At 47.4% G+C, this 21,320-nt stretch overlaps 1 non-coding gene across 1 annotated transcript; it reads right to left on the bottom strand.

Moving 5' to 3' along the window:
* Nucleotides 1-13,430: 13,430 nt before the first annotated feature.
* Nucleotides 13,431-13,503, bottom strand: trnak-cuu (transfer RNA lysine (anticodon CUU)). Its single transcript has one exon. It is a non-coding gene; the product is annotated as a tRNA-Lys (tRNA).
* Between the last annotated feature and the right edge of the window lie 7,817 nt (nt 13,504-21,320).

The following is a 21,320-nucleotide window of genomic DNA, read 5'->3' as shown; positions in this document are numbered from 1 at the left end:
CATTACCAACATGCAGAGCACAGAACCAATTATTGACCGACTGACTTTCCGGCAGTTTGCATTTCTTTCATTGTGCAAAAGCAGATTATCGATTCATTAACGATGTTATACCATGAAAGCAAAATAAAAGTTAAACGAAAATAATTTGCACACTTGAAAGGAATATTTTTGGTTGGTGCAGTTCTGGTCAGAGAAATGTTGTGAAAGGAACTTTTTGCAGAGAGAGGGATTGAGTATTTCAGCTTATTGCTGAACACTTCTCTCTGGGCATAGAACTCGGCACCAGTTTCTTCTAGTGTAGCAGTTATCACATTTGCCTCACACGCAAAAGTTCCCCGGTTCAAGCGTGGGCCGAAACATTATTTCTGAAACAAAAACTGGTTTTAAATGTTCATTGTTCATGTGACAATGGCCTCCTTCCGTGCTGCAAACTTGTCTGATTCCATGATGAGCAACGAACATTTAAAACCAGTCTCCTAAAATACAGAGTGTGTAAAATCAGAAAGGGAATAAAACTTCCTCAATAATTCAAGTTTCACAAATTATTAAAATTAAGTTGTTGAAGTTTCGACTGTCCCTCAGTGATCATGTTCGCATTTCTTACAATCTGCTAAACAATGCTATCGGTTAATATCAGCAGATACAAGCCGCATTTCAAACCCGGAATCAACTTTTTCATTATTCACCCTTCCCAGTTCAACTGCACAGATGGTTATTTATACTCCATCCCAGAAACTGAAATCCAACTTCTGACATTCCTTATTTCGAATTACCAACTCATTTGTTTTGCCACCACTCTGAAGTGCTTTGGGTCATCTGTGTAATTTAATTAAATTACTTCACTTTAATTAAAAACGGTGGTAGCAAAATTACTTCTCCAACTGTGAATCGAACCCCGGTAGCTGTCGTGATCAGAATGTTTTTGTGAAGCATTTAAATATGCTCTCAAAAAATCTCGCATTCCTAATTTACAAATAGGGTTACCATTTGTTTCAGTGTGAAAGAAGGAGATTGAAAATGACAACAAAACCACCAGGCAGCGACTACATTAAGAAAAATTCAAACTTTTCACAAAGTTGGTTTTACGAAGTAACGGCTGAGCTAAAGTTGGCACTAACCAGTCCCATCAGAATTTTAAATGTTTCTATGAGGTCCCCGCTCATCCTTCTAAATTCCAATGTATAAAGGCCCAGTTGATCCAGTCTCTCCTCATATGTCAGTCCGGCTTGCCCCTTATCTTTAGACTGTGTCCCCTGGTTCTGGACTTCCCCAACATCGGGAACATTCTTCCTGCATCTAACCTGTCCCGTCCCGTCCAAATTTTAATGTTTCTATGAGATCCCCTCTCATCCTTCTAAACTCCAGTGAATACAGGCCCAATTGATCCAGTCTCTCCTCATGTGTCAGTCCTGCCATCCCGGGAATCAGTCTGATGAACCTTCGTTGCACTCCCTCAATAGCAAGAAGGTCCTTCCTCAGATTAGGAGACCAAAACTGAACACAATATTCCAGGTGGTGCCTCACCAAGGCCCTGTACAACTGCAGTAAAAACTCCCTGCTTCTAGACGCAAATCCCCTCGCTATGAAGGCCAACATACCATTTGCCTTCTTCATCGCCTGCTGTACCTGCATGCGAACTTTCAATGACTGATGAACCATGACACCCAGGTCTCGTTGCACCGCCCCTTTTCCAAATCTGCCGCCATTCAGATAATATTCTGCCCTAGTGTTTTTGCCCCCAAAGTTGATAACCTCACATTTATCCAAAGTATACTGCATCTGCCATGCATTTGCCCACTCGCCTAACCTGTCCAAGTCACCCTGAAGCCTCCGAGCGTCCCCCTCACAGCTCACACCTCCACACAGTTTATTGTCATCTGCAAACTTGGAGATATTACACTGTTACATGTTCATTACATGTTACAATGAAAATTCTTAATTAGACACCTCTAGTAAAGTGCGTGCAATGGGCAATGATTCAACAATTAACATAAGTACGCAAGTAGCAGGAGTCGGCCATTCGGCCCCTCGAGCCTGCTCCACCATCCAATAATATCGTGGCTGTTCTGATCCTGCACCCCTGCTCTTTTTATACTCCTCTCGAGTTTCTGCAGTGTCGAGTTCTCGCTATCTGTCCTAAGCATCCCTTTTTCCTTTATCTTACCCTGTGTGTCCCTTCAGGAAATTTTATCCCCCATCTGACTTTACTCACTCTGTGTTTTAGGAGACTGGTTTAAAATGTTAATTGCTCATCATGGAATCATGAAATTTACAGCACGGACGGAGGCCATTCGGCCCATCGTGTCCGTGCCAGCCGACAAACAGCTCCCCAGCCCAGACCCACTTTCCAGCTCTCGGTCCGTAGCCCTGTAGAGTATGGCACTTCAGGTGCACATCCAAGTACTTTTTAAATGTGCTGAGTGTTTCTGCCTCTATCACCCTTTCAGGCAGTGAGTTCCAGTGATTTCCCCTCGAATCCCCTCTAAACCGTCGACCAATTGCTTTAAATCTGTGCACCCTGGTTGTTGCCCCTTTTCTAAGGGAAACAGGTCCTTCCTGTCCACTCTATCCAGGCCCTTCATAATGTTGTACACCTCAATCAGGTCTCCCCTCAGCATCCTCTGTTCCAAGGAAAACAAACCCAGCCGATCCAATCTCTGCTCAGAGCTAAAATTCTCCAGTCCGGCAACATCCTCATAAACTTCCTCTGTATCCTGTCCAGTGCAATCACGTCCTTGCTGTAATGTGGTGAACAGAACTGCATGCAGTACTCTAGCTGTGGCCGAACAGTTCAAGAATAACCTCCCTGCTCTTGTATTCCAAGCCTCTGTATAATCGATCTGGACAGCAGCCTGTACTGTCGAGAGGTGATCATGGGAGGCTGAGCCTTCGTGGAATCGGACAGGAGGAAGCTCTCTGCTGATCAACATGCAGTCACCCAAAATTCCTCATTCTTTAGGCGGGACTGTGTTACTGTAAGTTGGGGTGGATTCGTGAAAGAGACCATGTCATTACTGGCTTGCAACAAAAGCTATTAACCCAACGTGGGGCTCAAACCCCCAATCCTGAGATTAAGAGCTTTATGTTTGACCAATTGAGCTAGCTGGGCTTGGCAAAGCTATGGATATTGTTGTATCTCAAATGTTGCGAGTGGATTAATGATTGAAATAATGATTGAGTATCTCACAGACTTGAATTATTTTTGCCAACTTGCCATCGGGAACATTCTTCCTGCATCCTCGTGAACCTTGTCTGAACTGCCTACAATGTAAGTATATCCCTCCTTAAATATGGAGACCAAAACTGTTAGCATTTCTTTCATTGTGCAAAAGAAGATTAATTCTCGTGAAAGCAACATAAAAGTTTAAGGAAAATAATTCAACCGACGTGGGGCTCGAACCCATGACCCTGAGCGTAAGAACATCCTGTTCTCCCGACTGTGCTAGCCGGGCTTCTCAACATCTCTCCAGTCAATCCCCTTCAGTTAGTGGTCAATGGTGATCCCAGGCTGTTGATGGCGGGGGATTCGGCGATGGTAATGCCGTTGATCGCCGGGCCTGCTGAAGTTGCATCTTCCTGTTGCTGATTGCTGCCAGGCGCCTGTTGGCTCCGCCCCGTGGTTTTATCTAGAAATTCAAACCACGAAACAGGTTCTCCTGAATTCCAAGGTGTGTACGGAGATCAACCATCAAAAGCTCTGACATTAACCACAGGGGGTCCGCCAATTTTCTGATCGCAATGCGCTTTCAGTCCTTGTCCTTAAAATTGTGGACGTGTAAATTGGGGAGTTTAATGACTTTGAAAGGAACATTGTTGTTTTGTGCAGTTCCGGTCAGAGAAATGTTTGTGAAAGGAACGTTTTGCAGAGAGAGAGATTGAGCGCTTGTTGGCGGAAACATTTTTGAAATGAAAACTTGTGGACGATATAATGGAATAAGAGCAGTCCGGGGTACATTGTCACATTATGCAAGCTATCTCGGACCCGGACCAAAGCTCCCCGTACACCGAGCACAGGCTCAGGAAAACCCCGGGTAGAGGATATCCCGGTCACTGGGCCTTCCAGCAACACTGAACAAGTGCCCGGTCTGAAACTTTCCAGAGTAATAACTTGTAACTAGAGCATCCAACAGTCTCTTGGGATCCCTTGGAACTTCAGGTGATGCGCTCCCTGGTGGTGGAACATGGGAGTGCATGCTTTACAGAGACACAACATCACTCCCTCGCCAAAGTCAAAGTAAAAAGTTTTTACATGTTGAGGCGGTCTGGAGCTTTTCTTTCCCTGGTGGACCACCTCGGTACAAATGTCTGTTCTGGTGTGTTGGCTGTGCCCTCGCTGGGCTGGTGTGTTGTTAGCCCTGCAGGGCTGCTGGGTGTGTCTGGCCTTGCTGGGCTGTTGGGTGTGATGGGTTCGATTTCCTGGTCCGTGGTGGTGTCGTTTATCCTTTGGGTGTGTGTTGCGGGTTCGAAAAAGGTGGTGTCTGCTGTGGGTTGTTCAGGGCAGCCTGTGAACCACAGCCACGTTTGGTCCAGGTGCTTTCTGCAAATTTATCCATTGTCTAGTTTGATGACAAACACCCTTCTCCCTTCTTCAGCGATCACCGTGCCCGAGGTCCACTGGGGACCATGTCCATAGTTTAGCACATACACAGGGTCATTCAGATCAATTTCCCGTGACACAGTGGCGCGACCATCATTTACATTTTGTTGCTGACGCCTGCACTCTATCTGATCATGCAAGTTGGGGTGGACCAGCGAGAGTCTGCTTTTAAGTGTCATTTTCATGCGTAGCTCAGCCGGGGGCACCCCTATGAGCGAGTGGGGTCTCCGTGCTATAGCTGAGCAGTACTCGGGACAGGCGGGTTAGGAGTGAGCCTTCTGTGACTCGTTTGAGGCTCTGTTTGATTGTTTGTGCTGCCCGCTCTGCCTGCCCATTGGAGGCTGGTTTAAACGGGGTCGAGGTGCTATGTTTGATCCCATTGCGGGTCATGAATTCTTTAAATTTGGCACTGGTGAAATATGGCCCGTTGGCACTGACCAGAATGTCACGCATGCCGTGCGTGGCAAACATGGCCCTCAGGCTTTCAATGGTGGCGGTGGCGGTGCTTCCCGACATTATTTCACATTCAATCCATTTTGAAAAATCATCCACCACCACCAGGAACATTTTACCAAGAAATGGGCCTGCATAGTTGACATGGATCCTCGACCCTGTTCTGGAGGCCAGGACCACAAACTTGGTGGTGCCTCTGTGGAGGCGTTGCTCAACTGAGCACAGACACTGCATTGCCGTACACAGGACTCGAAGTCAGAGTCGATACCGGGCCAGCACATGTGGTATCTCGCTATCGCTTTCATCATTACTATACCCGGGTGTGTGCTGTGGAGATCCGAGATGAACGTCTCCCTGCCTTTTTTTGGCAGCACTACGCGGTTACCCCACAACAGGCAGTCTGCCTGACTCGACAGCTCGTCCTTTCGCCGCTGGAACGGCTTGATTGGCTCTTGTATTTCAACGGGGATGCTGGCCCAGCTCCCATGCAATACACAGTTTTTTTACTAGAGACAGCAGAAGATCTTGGCTGGTCCAAGTCCTAATCTGGCGGGCCGCAAAAGGTGATTTATCATTTTCAAACGCTTCCATGACCATCAACAAGTCAGCGGGCTGCGCCCCCATCAATAAGTTTGCAGGCTGCGCCATGTCTACCGCTGTGGTGGGCAATGGTAGCCGACAGAGCATCCGCAACATTCTCAGTGCCTGGCCTGTGGAGGATTTTCTAGTTATACGCTGAGAACGTGAGTGCCCACCTTTGTATGCGGGCTGAGGCATTAGTATTTATCCCCTTGTTTTCAGCGATCAGGGATGTGAGGGGCATGTGATCGGTTTCCAGCTCAAATTTGAGGCCAAACAGAAACTGATGCATTTTCTTGACCCTGAACACACACGCTAATGCCTCTTTCTCAATCATGCTGTAGGCCCTCTCGGCCTTAGACAAGCTCCTGGAAGCATTGGTGAAAGGTTGCAACTTCCCCGCAATGTTAGCTTGTTGTAATACACACCCGACTCCGTACGACGACACGTCACATGTTAGCACAAGTCTTTTACACGGGTTATACAATACAAGCAGCTTGATGGAGCATAAAAGGATGCTGGCTTTGTCAAAAGCAAACACTTGTTTTTTCTTCCCCATACTCAATTCTCACCTTTGTGCAATAACACATGTAGAGGCTCTAAAAGGTGCTTAACCCCGATAGAAAGTTACCAAAATAGTTGAGGAGTCTAAAGAACGACCGCAGCTCCGTGATGTTCTGTTGCCTGGGCGCGTTCATGATAACATCTTTATTGGCGTCTGTGGGCCGAATGCCGTCCGCCGTTATCTTTCTCCCCAAAATCTCCACTTCTGTTGCCATGAAGACGCATTTCGACCTCTTCAGCCGCAGCCCTACGCGATCCAGTCGATGGAGGACCTCCTCCAGGTTTTGTATGTGTTCGGCTGTGTCCAGACCCAAAACCAATATGTCGTCCTGAAAGACCACCGTGTGTGGTACCGACTTGAGTTGGCTCTCCATGTTTCTCTGGAAGATAGCTGCAGCCGACCGAATTCCAAACGGGCATCTGTTGTCGCTGACCAGTCCCTTTTGCATGTTTATGCAGGTGAGGCCCTTCAAAGACTCCTCCAGCTCCTGCGTCATGTAGGCCGAAGTCAGCTCAAGCTTGGTGAACGCCTTTCCTCCTGCCAGCGCGCCAAATAGGTCGTCTGTCTTAGGTAGCGGGTATTGGTCCTGTAGCGAGAAACGATTAATAGTTACTTTATAATCGCCGCAAACCCTGACGGTGCCATCACTATTGAGCACTGAAACAATCGGGCTGGCCCACTCGCTGAATTCCACTGGGGAGATGAAGCCCTCGTGTTGCAGCCTGTCCAGCTCGATTTCCCCTCTCTCCTCATCATGTGAGGTACCGCTCGCGCGTTGTGGTGAATGGATCGTGCCTCTGGGACCGAGTGGATCCGCACCTTCGCCCCGGAAAAGTTTCCAATGCCTGGCTCAGAAAGGGAAGGAAATTTGTTCAGAACCTGGGAACATAAGGCCTCATCGATATGTGATAGCGTTCGGATGGTATCCCAGTTCCAGCGGCTTTTCCCCGCCAGCTCCTTCCAAGCAGTGGGGGACATCGCCCGGGACAATCCAGAGTGGCATTTCGTGCACCGTGCCCTCGGAGGTGACCTTGACCATGACGCAGCCCAGGACAGTGATAAGCTCTTTGGTGTACATTCTCAGTTTCATGTGGATGGGGCTTCGGGCTGCTCTGAATGCCTTGTTGCACCACAGTCTCTCAAACATCTTTTTACTCAGGATGGATTGGGTAGCGCCAGAGTCCAGTTCCATGGTTAGGGGTAAGCCATTCAAAGTTACATTTAGCATTATAGGTGGACATTTCGTCGAAAATGTGTGCACCCCGTGTACTTCAGCATCTGCCTCCTCTCTCTGAGGCTCGAAATTGCTTTGATCCACCATGGACCGATATTCCTCTGCCACATGGTGGTTCGCAGCTTTTGCAGAGCTTGCAGCTTATTCGCAAGCTCGTTGGAGATGCCCCATTGTTCCACAGCTCTTTCAAACATACCCTTTGAAGCGGCATGAATAGGCTGAATGGAAGCCTGCACAACGCCAACAAGTTGTGAATTGCCTTGCACTCATCCTTTGTTGGGGACACTGACTCATCTGGGTCACCTGAGGCCTGCTGGCAGTTGCAGACTCGTGGGTTCTGCCCTGTACATTTCTGCTCACAAACGCAGTTCCAGTTAATTTATGAACATTGCTAGAACTTGTGTGCTGAGAGATTTGTTTGGTGTTATCACTGGTGGACATAAATACCTGTGTTATCACAATGGCCTTACTGAGGGTCGGTGTCTGTACAGCTAAAGTTTTTCGTAGGATGGTCTCGTGGCCGATGCCCAGTACAAAACAGTCTCTGAGCATTTGCTCCAGGTAGCAATAAAACTCACATTATCCTGCAAGTCGCCTTAGCTCCGCGATGTAACTCGCCACTTCCTGACCTTCAGATTGCTGGCACGTGTAGAACAGATACCTCGCCATAGCACGACCTCCCTCGGGTTAAGATGCTCCCGAACCAGTGTACACAGCTCCTCATACGATTTGTCTGTGGGTTTCACTGGAGCCAGAAGATTCTTCATGAGACTGTATGTCTGAGCCCCACAGACAGTGAGGAGGACAACTCTCCTTTTTGCAGCACTTCCTTCTCCGTCCAGCTCGTTGGCTACAAAGTACTGGTTTAGCCATTCGACATAGGCTTCCCAGTCCTCACCTTCCGAGAACTTCTCCAGGATGCCCACAGTTTGCTGCAAGTTTGTGCTGGATTCATATACTCGTCGCCAGTTATTGTGTTCCTAACACAGATGATGCTGCACATGGGAGGTTAAAGTAACAGTGACCTCAGTCTTTCATAAGACACTCCAGAGTGAGGAACTGGCCTTAGGGGCCGGCTTATATACAGTGCTCCCAAATGGTGCTGGGATCCCTTGGGACTTCAGGTGATGAGCTCCCTGGTGGCGGAACATGGGAGTGCATGCTTTACAGATACACAACACATACGTTGCCTCAACTTTGATTTCTGCCATCATCCCTTGTGTTTAACCTTCGCCGCACCTCCGCCACGATCTCTCACCGTTCCTCCATCACGATCTCACACCGTTCCTCCACCACGATCTCTCCCCGTTCCCCCAGCACGATCTCTCACCGTTCCTGCACCACGATTTCTCACCGTTCCTCCGCCACGATCTCTCACAGTTCCTCCACCACGATCTTTCACAGTTCCTCCATCACGACCTATCACCGCTCCTCCACCACAATCTCTCACCATTCCTCCGCCATGATCTCTCACCATTCCTCCACCACGACCTCTCACCGTTCCTCCACCACGATCTCTCACCGTTTCTCCACCACGATCTCTCTTCTCTCCTCCACCACGACCTCTCACCGTTCCACCACCACGATCTCTCAACTTTCCTCCACCACGACCTATCACCGCTCCTCCACCACGATCTCTCGTCACTCCTCCCCCACGATCTCTCACCGTTCTTCCAACACGATCTCTCGCCGTTCCTCGACCAGGACCTCTCACCATTCCTCCACCACGATCTCTCACCGCTCCTCCACCACGATCTCTCACTGTTCCTCCACACTGACCTTCCCGCTCCTCCGCTGTACCTGGGTCCGCCGATGTTCCTGCCCACGCACCAAACGGCGACCTGGGTTTTGATGACGTGCAGCACTGGACCAATGCCTCGCTCTGTCAATCCCGTGTGGTGGCTGGTGTGCAATGGTCACACAACGTTAAAACAATCCACCCACAGGCATCTTCCACCCTTTGATTGGAGTTCAGAACTGGAACATCGGGTCCTTCATTGAATCACCTGTGAACCCATGTGGAATTAAGCCTTCCTCGGTCGAGGACCCGCCTATTATGATGATGATGATGTGTGGGTACTTACCAAATGCCTGCTGGAAACCATCAGATTAAATCTAGTAAGACCCGTCCCTTGATTCAGTTTTCACTGACCTTGCCTTAGGAAGGCTATATTGGCTTTGGAGGGAGCACTGTGTCGGTTTCCCAGAATGATACCTGGATTCCAAGGTTTAAATTAAGATATGAGATTACACCCACTGGAAATTAGAGGGTCGAGCAGTGATTTGATCAAAATTTTCAAGATAATAAGGGAACAGCTAGAGTAGATAGAGAGAAATGATTCCCGCTGGTTGGGGAGTCCCAGACTAGTGGTCATAGTCTAAATATTAGAGCCAGATGTTTCAGGAGTGAAATTCGGAAATATTCGAACACACACAGGGTGGGAGAGGTTAGGAACTCCCTTCTGCAAAGGTCAGTTGGTGCTGGGTCAGTTGTTCATTTTACATCTCATTTTGACCAAAGGTATTAAGGAATATGGGCCAAAGGCGGGTATATGGAGTTTGCTCACAGACCAGCCATGATCTCATTGAATGGCGGAACCGGCTCAAGGGGCTGAATGGACCTCCTCCTGTTCCTGTGTAACAGGCTTGAGGGGCTGAATGGCCTCCTCCTGTTCCTGTGCAACAGGCTCGAGGGGCTGAATGGGTCTCCTGCTGTTCCTGTTTATCAGGCTCGAGGGGCTGAATGGGCCTCCTCCTGTTCCTGTGTAAAAGGCTTGAGGGGCTGAATGGCCTCCTCCTGTTCCTGTGCAACAGGCTCGAGGGTTGAATGGGCCTACTTCTGTTCCTGTGTAACAGGATCAAGGGGTTGAATGGGCCTCCTCCTGTACCTGTGCAACAGGCTCGAGGGACTGAATGGGCCTACTCCTGATCCTGTGCAACAGGCTCAAGGGCTGAATGGGCCTATTCCTCTTCCTGTGCAACAGGCTCGTGGGGCTGAGTGGGCCCACTCCTGTTCCTGTGTAACAGGCTCGAGAGGCTGAATGGGCCTACTCCTCTTCCTGTGTAACAGGCTCGAGGGGCTGAATGGGCCTCCTCCTGTTCCTGTGTAACAGGCTCAAGGGGCTGAATGGGCCGCATCCTGTACCTGTGTGCAAGGTCTGGGAAACAAAGGGAGGTGATATGAGAAAACATAAACGAAATGGTATTGTGTTAAAAGGGAAGCAGAAGGATTGAGTGATTTACACACAGAATTCTTTGAAGCTGGGTAAATAAGTTGCTAAGTTGTTTAAAAAGAATACAGGGCCCTTGGCTTGAAATGTAGTGAAATAGAGGGCACCAGCGAGGAAGTTATACCATACCTTTTCAATCCCGGTTTAGGCCTCAGTTGGAGAACTGTTTACAGTTCTGAGCACCAGAATTTAGGAAGGATATCAAGGCATTGGAGAGAACGTAAGAAATATATCAGAAATATTTTCTATTGGTCTTGAAGACACAAACACAGGCATTCATCGAGAATCAACCTGCAGGTGACCACACACAGATTAAAGAGCCAGAGAGACCGAAAGAATCGGGAAACACCGGCAAGTAGACAAGAGATATTGAAAAGGACTGAAATCACTGTGCGATCAGAAAATTGACGGCCCAGCTGTGGTTAATGACACGGCTTTTGATGATTGATCTCCGTACAAGCCTTGAAATTACGGAGAACCGGTTTCGTGGTTTGAAGCTCGAGATAAACCAACGGCGCGATGCCAACAGGCGCCTGGCAGCAATCAGCGACAGGAAGATGCAATATATGCAGGCCCGGCTAGCTCAGTCGGGAGAGTATAAGACTCTTAATCTCCGGGTCGTGGGTTAGAGCCCCATGTTGGGTGAATTATTTTCCTTAAACTTTTATGGTGCTTTCCCAGGAAAACATCATAAATGAACCCATAATCTTCTTTTGCACAATGAAAGAAATGCGAACTGAGGGAGAGTTGATCATTTAATCATTTATTCTGTGCTCTGTATAAGAACACAAGAACCAGGAGCAGGAGTCGGCCATTTGGCCCTTCGAGCCTGCATTCTTTTGCACTGAAACAAATTATAACCGTGTTTTTAAATGAGCAGTGCGAGATATTTAGAGGGCAAATTTCAATGCTTCACAAAACCATTCCTTTCGCGACAGCCAACCAGGGTCGGTTCCCAGTTTGAGAAGTAACTTTGATATCACTGTTTGTAATTGAAATGGCGTCATTTTATTAAGTTCGTTGGATGTCCCAAAGCACTTCAGAGTGGTGTCAAACAAATGAGTTTGCAATTAAAAACACTGAATGTCAGGAGTGGGATTTGAACCCAAATTTCCAGAAGAGACTGTGAACTGAACACAGCACCTGAGACCGCTTTGCCATCCTGACTGGTGGAAGTTTCAGATACAAGTTATTGCTCTGGAAAGTTACAGACCGGGCACTTGTTCAGTGTGACTGGAAGGCCCAGTGATCGGGATATCCACTCCCCCGGCGTTTTCCTGAGCCTGTGCTCGGTGTGTGGGGAGCTTTGGTCCGGATCCGAGGTCGCTTGCATCATGTGACAATGCACCTCGGACTGCTCTTGTTTCATTTTAACGCACATACGTTTTTGGTTCAAAAATAATATCAGAAGTGGGACATGCACCCACATCTCCAGAGGAGACAATAATCTGAACACAGAACGGCCATCTTGCCGATTCAGTGCTGTGTGTGGCTACCTGTATGTTGATTTAGAACTTTTGTGTCCTGTCACATGAAATAAATGAGGGCAGCAGGCGTATCGCTGCCTGACACCCGGGAAACAGTGAGACAGACATTGCATTGTGATCAGGTTTAATCACAGCAAAATCTGCTGTCAGGAGCTGAAAAGGAGGAAGAGCTGAAAAAACACAAGAAAAAAGCTAAGAAATGTCAGCAATTGTGGTAAACTCTTAAATGTGTTTCCTGCTTGTTTCGTGGTGCGGTGCTCACAGAGGGAGCCCAGATTCAGAAAGTAACTCTTTCATTCAAAATCTTTAAAATAATGACATGCAACTAATTAAACTGTGTGTCGGGGGATGGGGATGGATGAAGATTATTTGTTTTATTCCCCACTCATTAACCGACAGCGTTTTTTTGTAGAATTGCTGCTGAGGGACAGTGGAAACTTCAATATCTGAACTTTAATTATTTAAGGATTTTGAATCATTGATGAAGTTTTATCCCCTATCTGACTTTACTCACTCTGTATGTTGGAGACTGGTTAAAAATGTTCAGTGCTCATGCGACAAGGAACCTGGGGCGACTTTTGTTCAATTTATTTCACAGCAAAAATAGTCTCCAAAATGATGTTTCCACCCGTGCTCGAACCAGAGACCTTTCGCGTGTAAGGCAAACGTGATAACCACTACACTGCAGTTAAAGTAATCTAAGGTATAAAACCAGAGCTTTAACCTACAGAGCTGGCCGATACTTCAGGAGCTGGTTTTACGAGAATAGAATGATGGTGCTATATTTCGGAAGGCTGTGAGTTTGGCAGGAATTGATCTCGGGTTTCACAGACTTTACACATCGGAACAGGAGATGGCCATTTCGCAGCGAGTGGTTAGGATCTAGAATGCACGGCTTGAAAGGGCGGTGGAGTCACTCTCAATCTTATCTTTCAGACGGGAGTTGGATAAGGGTCTGAGGGAAAAACAATTGCAGAGCTACAGAGAAAGAGCGGGGGAGTGGGACTCGCTGAGAGTCGGCACGGGCTCGATTGGCCGAATGGCCTTCCGTGCTGTAACCATTCCATGATTCGATAAGTTAGTGGCACATTTCATAGTGTGGGTGGGAGCACAACATTGCAAGGGGACATGGATTGAGTCGGCAAAACGAGAGGCATCTGATTCAGGAGATTCGTGGCGCGCTGAAATTTCGGAGTTCAATGACTTTGAAAGGAACATTTTTGTTTTGTGCCGTTTCGGTCAGAGGTTTTCCATGAAAGCAACATTAAATGAAAAGAAATACAATCGCCCAACGTGGGGCTCGAACCCACGACCCTGAGATTAAGAGTCTCATGCTCTATTGTCTGAGCTCGCCAGGCTTCTGTCCAACGCGGGTTTTTATCACTCATTGCAGCCAGGCGCCTGTAGGCTCCGCCCCAGATATTGAATCTTGCTGTTGAAGAACTGCCATAGTCTTCTTCAATGGTGAACCAGGCTCGAGGGGACGAATAGCCAAATCGTCCCCGAATCCTTACGTGTTTATGATTAGCTCCTTCAGGGTAAACGAGCCAAAGGAGTACAGCGGAAACGTTACAAGGACACCCTCAAAGTGTCCCTGGTAAAGTGCGACATCACCACTGACACCTGGGAGACACTGGCCGCAGACCGCGCGAGGTGGAGAAAGTCCATCCGGTAGGGCGTTGAGCTCTTTGAGTCTCCACGCAAGGAGCATGAAGAGACCAAGCGCAGGCAGCGGAAGGAGCACGCGGCAAACGAGTCCCACCGACCCCTTCCCTCGACGTATGTCTGTCCCACCTGTAACAGGGTCTGTGGCTCTCCTATCGGAATGTTCAGCCATCAAAGGACTCACTTTATGATGGAAGCAAGTCCTCCTCGATCCCGAGAGACTTCCTCTAATGGTGTCTATGATTTGTGGTACACTGCGGAAACATCTCCACTTTAAGCACCAGATTACCAGAATTATACCCAATGGCGACGGCACAAAAGTTCCTCATCTGCTCAGAGAAAAATATATCATATGACAATAGAATTTTATGAATTAATTAATGATGTTTAAATCAATGCTTCTTTTTTTTTTGCATAGGAGATGCATAAAGATGTGTAAAATAGATGAATTATTTTTTTATAAGGTTTTGAATTAAAAGTACAATTTCCCTGACCACGAACCGCGGCGGTGAGAGCACTAAATCCTAACCACTGGACCATCAGGGAACCCAGTTTGGACACAGAAGCAGTGGTTTTGTCGAGGTTCACATCGAGCAGCTTCGTAACACAGGACTCTGTGCTCTATGGGCTGTTAGGAAGAACACACACATCACCTGTTGCTGGAGGGCTATCAACTCAATCAAAGTGACCACGAGGTGATTTGAACACGTAATCTTCGGATCTGAAGTCAAACACACTACAGTTGCTCCATCAGAGCTCCACAGTGAACTGGAGATGTTTGTCTATATGATGGTTCTGTAATACAAGGGGCTTTAAAATCTCCGGCCATTCCCACCAGGTATCACAAGCAGAGCTCACCTGACAGGCACCGTATAGTTTCTTCTTAAACTTTTCTTTTGCTTTCACGGGAAACCATCATAAATTAACCCCTCACCTTCTTTGGCACAATCAAACAAATGCTAACTCAGGAACAGTCCATACTTCAAACATTTGTCTTGTGCTTTGCATCTTAACTCGAAAACCATATCCCATTTTACTCACTGTATTGTAGCTTTCTGGTTCAAAATCTACATTGCCGATGACACCACGAATCTGGGGCAACTTTTATCAAATTTAACAGCACCGGTTATTCCTACCGTGCACACAAAATATAATCAGTAGTGAAGATAAAATCCCACCGTGCGTATTTTCAGATTCAGCGCAGCAGCATTTCAAATAAAGTTTACACTGAAAAGATTTGCAAGTGTTGCTTGTATTTGTGTCTTTAATTAAACTTTGTGGCGTCTGACTCCCATTCATGCCACTGCTGAATAAGAAAGGAGGGTTTACATTGACCAGACTGCACTGCCCCTGATATTTATGAGCTCATCCTTTATATTCAGTGGTTACTCACCCTTTGATGGGCTGCAGTGTAGCGGATATCACGTTGGCCTCACATCGAGTACTGTTGAGGGGGATGACTCATCAGGGGAGGGTAGCAGCAGCCAAGTTCTTGGCACCATGGCTGGCTCTGCTGCACAGAAGGGCAGGAAAAATAGTGGGACAGCGATAGTGATAGGGGATTCGATTGTAAGGGGAATAGATAGGCGTTTCTGCGTCCGCAACCGAGACTCCAGGATGGTATGTTGCCTCCCTGGTGCAAGGGTCAAGGATGTCTTGGAGCGGGTGCGGGACATTCTGAAAAAGGAGGGTGAACAGCCAGTTGTAGTGGTGCACATTGGTACCAAAGATTTAGGTAAAAAAAAGGGATGAGGTCCTACGAGATGAATTTAAAGAGCTAGAAGCTAAATTAAAAAGTAGGACCTCAAAAGTAGTAATCTCGGGATTGCTACCAGTGCCACGTGCTAGTCAGAGGAGGAATCGCAGGATAGCTCAGATGAATACGTGACTTGAGCAGTGGTGCAGCAGGGAGTGATTCAAATTCCTTGGGCATTGGAACCGGTTCTGGGGGAGGTGGGACCAGTACAAACCACTCGGTCTGCACCTGGGCAGGTCCGGAACCAAAGTCCTAGGGGGGAGTGTTTGCTAGTGCTGTTGGGCAGGAGATAAACTAATATGGCAGGGGCATGGGAACCAATGCAGGGAGACTGAGGGAAACAAAATGGAGACAGATACAAAAGACAGAAAGGAGATGAGTAAAAGTAGAGGGCAGAGAAACCCATGGCAAAAACCAAAAAGGGCCACTGTACATCAAAATTCTAAAGGGTCACAGTGTAATAAAAAGGCAAGCCTGAAAGCTCGGTGCCTCAATGCGAGGAGTATTCGAAACGCAGGAGAGGGCTCTGAGCTAGAGTGGGTGAGAGCGCAGATAAACAGGACCCCAAGAAAGAATGTAAAAGGCAGGAGGCAACAGAGCAGAGTAGCACTGGGGTAATTGTAAACCACAAGGTGATAGGAAGGGACAATATGTATGAATATAAAGGGGCTGCAGGAGGGGTCAAATCTAAAAATCATGGATTAAAAACTAGTATTAAATACTTTACCTAAATGCACGCAGCATTCAAAATAAAGTAAATGCGTTGACGGCACAAATCATGACAAATAGGTATGATTTGGTGGCCATTACAGAAACGTGGTTGCAGGGTGGCGAAGACTGGGAATTAAACATACAGGGGTAGGTGAGAATTCGGAAAGATAGACAAGAAGGGAAAGGAGGTGGGGTAGCTCTCTTAATAAAGGATGATATCAGGGCAGTTGTGAGAGATGATATTGGCTCTAATGAACAAAATGTTGAATCATTGTGGGTGGAGATTAGAGACAGTAAGGGGAAAAAGTCACTGGTCGGCGTAGTTTATCGGCGCCGAAATAATAACTTGACGGTGGGGCGGGCAATAATCAAGGGAATAATGGAGGCATGTGAAAAAGGAACGGCAGTGATCATGGGGGATTTTAACCTACATATTGATTGGTCAATTCAAATCGCACGGAGTAGCCTGGAGGTGCAATTCATAGAATGCATACAGGATTGTTTCTGAGAACAATATGTTACAGAAGCTACAAGGGAGCAAGCTATCTTACATCTGGTCCTGTGCAATGAGACAGAAATAATAAACGATCTCCTAGAAAAAGATCCTCTCGGAATGAGTGATCACAGTTTGGTTGAATTTGTAATATAGATTGAGGGTGAGGAAATAATGTCTCAAACGAGCATACAATGCGAAAACAAAGGGGACTACAGTGGGATGAGGGCAGAGTTGGCTAAAGTAGACTGGGAACACAGACTAAACGGTGGCACAATTGAGGTACAGCAGAGGACTTTGAAGGAGCTCTTTCATGGTGCACAACAAAAATATATTCCAGTGAAAAAGAAGGGCAGTAAGAGAAGGGATAACCTGCCGTGGATAACCAAGGAAATAAAGGAGAGTATCAAATTAAAAACCAATGCGTATAAGGTGGCCAAGGTTAGTGGGAAACTAGAAGATTGGGAAAATGTTAAACGACAGCAAACAATGACTAAGAAAGCAATAAAGAAAGGAAAGATAGATTACGAAATTGAACTTGCGCAAAACATAAAAACAGATAGTAAAAGCTTTTACCGACATATAAAATGGAATAGAGTGACTAAAGTCAATGTTGGTCCCTCAGAAGATGAGAAGGGGGATTTAATAATGGGAAATGTGGAAATGGCTGACATCTTAAGCAATTATTTTGCTTCGGTCTTCACAGTGGAAGACACAAAAACCATGCCAGAAATTGCTGGTCACAGGAATGTGGGAAGGAAGGACCTTGAGACAATCACTATCACTGGGCGGGTAGTGCTGGACAGGCTAATGGGACTCAAGGTAGACAAGTTCCCTGGTCCTGATGAAATGCATCCCAGGGTATTAAAAGAGATGGCGGAAGTTATAGCAGATGCATTCGTTATAATCTTCCAAAATTCTCTGGACTCTGGGGAGGTACCAGCGGATTGGAAAGCAGCTAATGTTACGCCTCTGTTTAAAAAAGGGGGCAGACAAAAGGCAGGTAACAATAGGCCGGGTAGTTTAACATCTGTCGTGGGGAAAATGTTTGAAACTATCATTAAGGAAGAAATAGCGGGACATCGAGATAGGCTTAGTGCAATCAAGCAGACACAGCATAGATTCATGAAGGGGAAATCACGTTTAACTAATTTACTGGAATTCTTTGAGGATATAACGAGCATGGTGGATAGAGGTGTACCGATGGATGTGGTGTATTTATATTTCCAAAAGGCTTTCGATAAGGTACCACACAAAAGGTTACGTCCGAAGATAGAGGAACGCGGAGTCAGAGGATGTGTATTAGCATGGATCGAGATTTGGCTGGCGAACAGAAAGCAGAGAGTCGGGATAAATTGATGCTTTTCAGGTTGGAAATCGGTGGTTAGTGGTGTGCCACAGGGATCCGTGCTAGGACCACAACTGTATGCAATATACATAGATGACCTGGAAGAGGGGACAGAGTGTCGTGTAAAAGAATTTGCAGATGACACAAAGATTAGTGGGAAAGCGAGTTGTGTAGAGGACACAGAGAGGCTGCAAAGAAATTTGGATAGGTTAAGCGAATGGGCTAAGGTTTGGCAGATGGAATAAAATGTCGGAAAGTGTGAGGTCATCCACCTTGGGAAAAAAAACAGTAAAAGGGAATATTATTTGAATAGGGAGAAATTACAACATGCTGCGGTGCAGAGGGACCTGGGGGTTCTTGTGCATGAATCCCCAAAAGTTAGTTTGCAGGTGCAGCAGGTAATCAGGAAAGTGAATGGAATGTTCGCCTTCATTGCGAGAGGGATGGAGTACAAAAGCAGGGAGGTCCTGCTGCAACTGTATAGGGTAATTGTGAGGCCGCACCTGGAGTACTGCGTGCAGTTTTGGTCACCTTACTTAAGGAAGGATATACTGGCATTGGAGGGGTTACAGAGACGATTCATTCGGCTGATTCCGCAGATGAGGGGGTTATCATATGATGATAGATTGAGGAGACTGGGTATTTACTCGGTGGAGTTCAGAAGGATGAGGGGTGATCTCTTAGAAACATTTAAAATAATGAAAGGGATAGACAAGATAGAGGCAGACAGGTTGTTTCCACTGGTAGGGGAGACTAGAACTAGGAGGCACAGCCTCAAAATACGGGGGAGCCAATTTAATACCGAGTTGAGAAGGAATTTCTTCTCCCAGAGGTTTGTGAATCTGTGGAATTATCTGCCCAAGGTAGCAGTTGAGGCGAGCACATTGAATGTATTCAAGTCACAGATAGATAGATGTTTAACCACGAAGGGAATTAAGGGTTACGGGAACGGGCGGGTAAGTGGAGCTGAGTCCACGGCCAGATCAGCCATGATCTTGTTGAATGGCGGAGCATGCCCGAGGGGAAAGATGGCCTACTCCTTTTCCTAATTCCTATGTTTCTTATGTTTCTTTTGGAGTAGGCGTCGACTACAACCAAAAACATTTTTGAAGGGACCTGCGTAGTCCTCATGTATGCGTGCCCAAGGCTTGGTGGGCCAGGACCAGGGGCTAAGGTGGGCTTCCCTTGGCGCATTAGTCAGCTGGGCAAACGTGTTGCACCTGCGAACACAAAGTTCCAGATCTGCGTCTATCCCTGGACACCGAATGTGTGACTTGGCAATTGCCTTCCTCATGAAAATGCCCGGGTGCTTATTGTGGAGTTCTCTGATGAACACCTCTCTGAACATCTGGTTTCTACGTAGTTTCCCCACAGTAGGCAATCGGGCTGAATCGAGAGTTCATCCCTGCGCCGTTGAAATAGTTTAACATCCTCAGGAGATGCCCTATACGTGGCTGCCCAGTCCCCATTAAGGACACATTTCTTGACGAGAGACAACAGCGGGTCTCTATTTGTCCAGACTTTAATCTGACGGGCTGTCACGGTGAGCCTTCACTTCCGAATGCTTCAACAGCCATGACCATCTCAGCACCATGCTCGGTAGCCCCCTCAGTGGTGGCTAGTGGGAGCCTGCGGAGTGCATCGGCGCCGTTTTCGGTGCCCGGTCTGTGCCGAATTGTATAGTCATAGGCGGCTAACGTGAGTGCCCACCTCTGTATGCGGGCCGATGCGTTTGCATTTATGGCCTTGTTGTCGGCCAAAAGGGACGTTAGGGGTTTGTGATCTGTCTCCAGCTCAAATTTCCTGCCAAACAGGTATTGGTGCATTTTCTTTACTGCATATACACATGCGAGCGCCTCCTTTTCTACCATCCCGTATCCCCTTTCTGCCTGGGACAGACTTCCGGAGGCCTAAACTACCGGCTGTAACTGACCCTTGGCATTGACATGCTGCAACACATCCGACACCATCGGACGACGCATCGTTACACAAGCTTCTTACATGGGTCATATAGCGTTAACAGAGTGTTGGAACATAACAAATTGCGTGCTCTATTAAAAGTCCTTTACTGGCTGTCCCCCCAGACACATTCGCGACCTTTGCGTAGGAGCACGTGTAGCAGCTCCAGCAGTTTGCTCAATTTGGGAAGAAAGTTACCAAAATAGTTCAGGAGCCCCAGGAACGAAGGCAGCTCCGTCGTGTTACGGGGTCTGGGTGCTCTCTGGATCGTTTCCGTTTTGGAGGCAGGTGGGCTGATCCCGTCTGCTGCTACCCTCCTCCCCAGGAATTATACCTCTGGAGCTGTGAAGATGCACTTCGCCTTTTTCAGTCGCAGCCCTATCCGGTCCAGTCTGCGGAGCAGCTCCTCCAGGTTGTGGAGGTGTTCTTCAGTATCGTAACCCGTGATGAGGATGTCGTCCTGAAAAACCACCGTCCCTGGAATCGGCTTGAGGAGGCTTTCCATATTTCATTGTAAGATCGCAGCAACCTAGCGAATCCCGAACCGACATCTGTTGTACTCAAACAATCCTTTTGTGTCGTGATGGTGGTCAGCTTCTTCGGCTCACTCGCCAGCTCCTGGGTCATGTCAGCTGAGGTCAGCTCTAATTTTGAAAAATGTTTGCCACCGGATAGCGTCGCAAAGAGGTCCTCCGCTTTCAGTAGCGGATACTGGTCTTGGCGTGACACCCGATTGATGGTGGCCTTGTAATCACCACATATCCTGACCGACCCATCCGCCTTGAGCACCGGCACAATCTGGCTCGCCCAGTCACTGAATTCGACTGGGGAGATGATGCCTTCCCTTAGCAGACGGTCCAATTCGCCTTCTGTCGTTTCCCGCATCACATACGGTTCTGCCCTGGCCTTGTGGTGTACTGGCCTGGCGTCCGGGTTTATGTGAATCACTACCTTGGCCCCAATGAAAGTGCCGGGTTGAAATAATGAGTCAAATTTGTCCAGGATCTGTGAGCATGATACTCGCTCCACAGAGGAAATTGCATTGACATCTCCAAATTTCCAGTTCATGAAAGCAAGCGAACTTTGTGGGTCACGACTACCGTGGCGCTGCCTAGCACCGTAATAATTCCTTTGTGTATGTTCTTAGCTGTGCGTCAATCGGCGATAATTTTGGCCTCCTGGCCTTGGACGCCCACAACTTTTCGAACTATTTGATACCCATCAGGGACTGGCTGGCCCACGT

This window comes from Pristiophorus japonicus, unplaced genomic scaffold (assembly GCF_044704955.1).
Source record: "Pristiophorus japonicus isolate sPriJap1 unplaced genomic scaffold, sPriJap1.hap1 HAP1_SCAFFOLD_35, whole genome shotgun sequence".
In the NCBI taxonomy this organism is placed as follows: Eukaryota; Metazoa; Chordata; class Chondrichthyes; family Pristiophoridae; genus Pristiophorus; species Pristiophorus japonicus.
This window is presented reverse-complemented; position numbering and strand designations above follow the sequence as displayed.